This window comes from Hibiscus syriacus, unplaced genomic scaffold (assembly GCF_006381635.1).
Source record: "Hibiscus syriacus cultivar Baekdansim isolate YM2019G1 unplaced genomic scaffold, ASM638163v2 tig00117056_pilon, whole genome shotgun sequence".
NCBI lineage: Eukaryota > Viridiplantae > Streptophyta > Magnoliopsida > Malvales > Malvaceae > Hibiscus > Hibiscus syriacus.
Genome location: NW_024063539.1, coordinates 2,631,280 through 2,636,730, shown reverse-complemented (window position 1 = coordinate 2,636,730; position 5,451 = coordinate 2,631,280). Strand labels below are relative to the sequence as shown.

Sequence of the window (5,451 nt, the reverse complement as noted above, 5' to 3'; positions counted from 1 at the left end):
GTGTCTTTGAGATTTTCTTCCTTGTAAAGCTTGGCTTGCTATCAGTATCTGCGGATCCTTATGTACTCTACTATGTGTGTCCTTTAAATCTGATTTTTTTTTCAATAGTTACTTATTTTATTTTTACCCTAAAATTTTGTTTTTGTCATTCTTATTTAAAAATTATGTTATTAATATATGTACATTGAGATTTAAAAATATTTTTTAATCCACCATTTCTTGCTTAAAGGGATCAATATTGATATGGCTAGCCCTTGTTGTGGTAAAGTATAATCTATAGATCCAGGGACGAACGCATGAATTTGTGTCAGAGATACGAACTTAAAAATTATATTAAAAATTTAGAGGTACAAAATTATAAAAACTCAAAGATATAAAATTAGATAATATAAAATACAAAAAATATATAAAAAAAGATTTAAAAGACACGAACGTATCCCAACACCCTTCGGTCCATTCCATCCTAGTGGACCATGTCTTATTTCATTGCCCATGAAGGCGTTCTATGTTTTACTTTGTGGCCAATTTGGTTCCGTTGTTAGCAGCAAATGGATAAAAATCCTGCTCATACTGTGTCAATGGCCAGTGCTTATTTCACTGGTGCCAAACCAGCTAAGTTGGTTGCATATGGTGTCTTTTCTCAAAGCTTACCAAATTTCTGGTGATCCTTTGCGCAACCCAAAATTGTACGGCCGTCTTGTTGTATCTCACGCATAGAAATCTTAAAATAATAGTATTTTTTTTATCTTCCTATACTTTATATAATAAATCTTTAAATAAAAAATTAAAAACTATATAATTAATGATCAAATTTGTTTTTACAAGATTCATATATAAATTATTTATCACAAACACGTATAACCATTGTTAAATAAATTCTAAATATATAATTTGACATAAAAGATTATCTTCATCCACATCATAGATGTAATAAAATGTAGTATATATAAAAGTTCATGTCATATTAAAATCATTATAATGTTAAACTAATTATAAAAGTTAATGGTTGGGGCCATTAAGTGATTGGAATGAGTTTGAATTAGACTTGCAATAATGTTGGAGAATATTATTTGAAGCATATGTAGAGAAAAATAATAAATCTACAATCACTCTCAAAATAATAAATATATTTATAATATTTATTAAAATATAAAACAGATAAACAAAACATTTATAATCATTTTAAGAATACTTGTAAAATTACATTTTATTAAATTAACTATTTAATTCAACAGTTAATAATATAGTAAGTTATAACCTAAAATTAAGAGAGAGAAGCGGAGAAGCAAGAATGGCCTTTAAGATGGAAAAACACACAACAGCAAACTCGATTCAAATATAGAAGCAGACGGAAATGTAGTCTTAAGAACAAGCAACTCAAGAAAACCAGACTCGAATAACAGAGAGCATGTAGGGCTCGCTTGCTGTACTTTATTTGACCAACAAGACCAAAAGAGAAACATACTTGAAATAAAATCAGCCATAAAGCATGAAAAATGCAAGTGTATCAAGAGCTTCATAATGACTCCTCCTCCGACTCAGACTCAGCATTCTGGAGCCACTCGATGAAGGGCTTGACATTCTTCCATATCTGAGAACTCTTATTGCTACCGTCTATACCTTTCTGGTACCACTCCATGATGAACTCTTCCTCCAAGATGTCATCATCATACAACACCTTAATAACTAAAGCCACCTCCTTTGCTGCATCAGGGCTAGCATTGCCACAAAACGATTCGATAGAATGTAGGAGCATCATCTGCCATCCCTCTTCTTTGGTGGCGGCTGCGGCTGCAGCTGCTGCAAGGTAGTTCTTCTTTTTAGTTACTTCCTTTGCAAACCCCTTCCCGACATCATCAAAGAGTGCAGTAAAAAGGGCATCCGAGATTTCTTTGGAGGAGGCTCCAGAGAGTGAACCTAGGAAGGATTTAAGCTGAGTAGGAGATGACCCCTGTATGAGATGTTCCTTTATCTCATTAACAAGTTTCTCATGGGCACTGACAACATTTTCAGGTGCCTTAACATCATGCTCTGGAGACTTCTTCACCGACCTTTTCTTCTCTTCACTGGTAGTTAGCATCACCATGTCTGCAGTAACAGCACTCAACTGCTCCTGAATGCGTTGCTTAGCAGCCTCCAGTGACGTATCTGTTTGCCATTGGACATAATCGTCGTCGCCGCTAGCTGCCTCATTCTCATCAGCCTGGCTTTGTTCAGGGGAGTAATCCTCATCAGAATTCTTGCCTTTCTTCTTTGTTACTGCACTTTTGGGAGCAGCAGCCTTCAAAGTTGTAGTAGAAGAACTCTTCTTTTTAGACTCTTTTTTAATCTTCTTCAGCTCCTCATCGGCAGCCTCACCCTCCTTGAGTCTTTCCTTTTCAGCCCTCCTCATTGCTTTTTTGTCTTTTGAAGACTTCTTTGCCTCCGGTGGGTTCTTAAGAATGAAAGTAGTAAGTTTATCTCGCATGTCAACATCAGAAATAAACCCACATGCAGCACATTTCAGGTTAATATCTGTGTCTTGGTAATTATCTCAGTTTCGGGTTCCCACAACCATAGCATTGAACATACTTCTTAATAAGTTCTCAAGAGCCTGCAAGCTTGGCAGTGTCATGAGCGCCATTGACATGTGAAGTTCCAGTCCTCTCATCAAACTTAGATTGGGCTCCCAGTTCACAACCAAAATACTTTGTAGCGTAAGAAGCAGGTCTAGCCAAAGCCTTTGCGATCTCAACCATATTAACTACATTAGTCTTGATGCCATTTCCTCTCCCTTCAATCTTGGTTATCATTTTGGGCATCTTATACCTATAAAAGGCATCATCACTGTTCGACGCACCAATATTTTGCAAAGCCATTTTGATCAAACCGTAGAAGAGAGTTAATCAGAAAAGAAATATCAGATACTGGTGTTTTCAATTGTGACGCAAAACTTTTTACCAGACACTCCCCTTGCACTTGGAAGAGGTTGCATAAAATGGCAACCGGGACTCTGTGTGTTATCGGCCTCAATATGCATGCAGATAACTGCAGAAGAGAAGCGTATATTCCTTTTTATAGAAGAGGGACGGTACTCTCCGAGCAATCCAACTAATGAAAAAATGAGAGATGCCCGTTCAGACATAAAAGAAGATTCAAACGTAAAGCTCTCCACTTTGACAAGCAGCAGACACAGCAGATTAAGCTGCCAACTTCCTGCAAGAATAGCAGAATCAATCCAGACAAAGGTTGAAAAATAGTATATCAACAACAGGCAGAACATTCATCAACATCAGAAAAATAACACTACGAACAAAATGAGAAAGTTGACAGTAAAAGAACATTGAAACATAAAAGTACAATATACAAATTAAAAAGACAAATATCAATTTCTTAAAGCCTACAGATTCCAATATTAATCTAGATGGGAAGATACTACAAAACCAAAGATTAAGTTAAAGGCAATTTTACAGAATTAAAATTTGACAGATAATCGAGAAAAGTTAAAATCTCAATTCTAAGCATCCTAACTATACATAAGATAATCATTTAAAATTGTTATAATGTGAATTAAATAAAGAATTATTAACTACAAAAAATCCGTATTACATAATTTAAGCATCTATTCAACGTTAAATAATGGAAAACTAAATACAAAAAAAGAAACAAACAATATATGATCTAATATCTGCATTACAATCATATGAACACTGAAGAAATCATCATCATCGATAAAAAAAAAAATATTCAAAATATAATCCCTCGGGCCAGAACCAAATTACATTGATCAGATGATCAATCCAATAACAAAAATAAACTCGTAAATAGAAAAACTATATAAACATATATACATCGATTCAACAAAAGAAAACATAAATCTAGGTTCCGGACGATGACATAAAGATGAAAACAAAGTATAGAAAAATAACGAATTAAAGAGAACAGATTCATAACAGAAATCAAATTGGATACGGAAATACCTTTGATGAGATGAAAAATAAGGGAATGACTAGAAAGATAGGCAATTGGAGAAGAGAATGTAGGGATCTGGTGGTGGAGAAAAAAGAAGAAAAGGACGCAGCTTTATACACGCCAACTTACAAGGAAAACGTGAAACGCTAGGGCAAACTCAGAAACTTCGATTTTTCGAATTTAATTATTATTCTCAAACCGATTACTACTACAGTATTGCCCTTAACTCTATTTTATATTTTCCATTTTTGTCAACTTATACTAAGTTTGAGGGTAAACTACATCAGATGTCATTAAACTATGTAAAATGATTTTTAGTCATTTAATTTTTAAACATTACGAAATAGTCATTAATTGATATAATAATTACAAAATAATCATTAAATTTATCAAATTGATATAAAATAATTATTAAATTTATTAAACTATTATAAATTAGTTATTAAATTTATCAAATTATTATAAAATAATAATTAAAATATATTAAATATTACAAAATAATCATTAAATTTATCAAACATTTACAACTAATTATAAGTATTCATTTGGATAAAGTACACTGAAGTTCAATAAATTATATAAAAATAATATTTTTGGTCAGTATCCTTTTAAATGTTACAATATGGTCATTAAACTTCCTAAATGTAACAAAATGTCCCCAACAACATTAAAAGAGCATTTGTTTAAATACTGTTTTATAATATTTTGATAAATTTAAGACTATTTTGCAATAATTCGATATTGTTAATAATTATTTTATAACATTTAATTAATTGGTAATCAAAAAAATATTTTTACATAATTTAGTGACCTGTAATATACTTTATCTTAATTTTGTATCTTCTAAAACTCTGATTTAGTGAATAATTAGATTTGATGTTATATAGGTCGCCAAATTTTTAATTTTATCAAATATATCATTATTTTTTACTATTAAAAGTATCTTATTGTTAAATAATTTTGATGAAAACATGATTTAATATGATTTCAAAAATTAATTTATATCACATGTACATTGAATTAATGTTTGTATTAATGAAGTTTTATAATATTTAAGTCAAATAATTTCTCTACCCTCTGCTTGCCCCTTGGGGTGGCCAAGATTTGTCGCTGCAGTTCTATGGGCTTTGGTTGTTTGGGCTTGCAAGCCAATGTTTTTATACTCTTAGTGAAATGAATCATACTGCTAAGAAAACGTAAGTTTTTGCCTATATAACTGGATTTGGGTCCACTTAAATCAGGCTTATTTTTCTTATCAAGGGAATTACAATATAGTATATATTTAATATGTTCTCAACTATTTGATTATAAACACTCAAATGCCCCCGTAGATCTCTTCTTCAAACCCAAAATGAAATAATAATCATCCCTTTAATCTCCGAGCTTGTTTCGCTAAACCGGACTTACTAAATATATTATAAATAAATAAACTACATTAATGGTCATTAAGTTTTTAAAACATTTATATTTTTCATCGTAAAAAAATATATGTAAAAATAA

The 5,451-nt window shown here is 31.6% G+C and overlaps 1 pseudogene; it reads right to left on the bottom strand.

Annotated features, from left to right (window-relative positions):
- Positions 1-1,308: 1,308 nt before the first annotated feature.
- LOC120198575 lies at positions 1,309-4,111 on the bottom strand (annotated as a pseudogene).
- Positions 4,112-5,451: the final 1,340 nt, after the last annotated feature.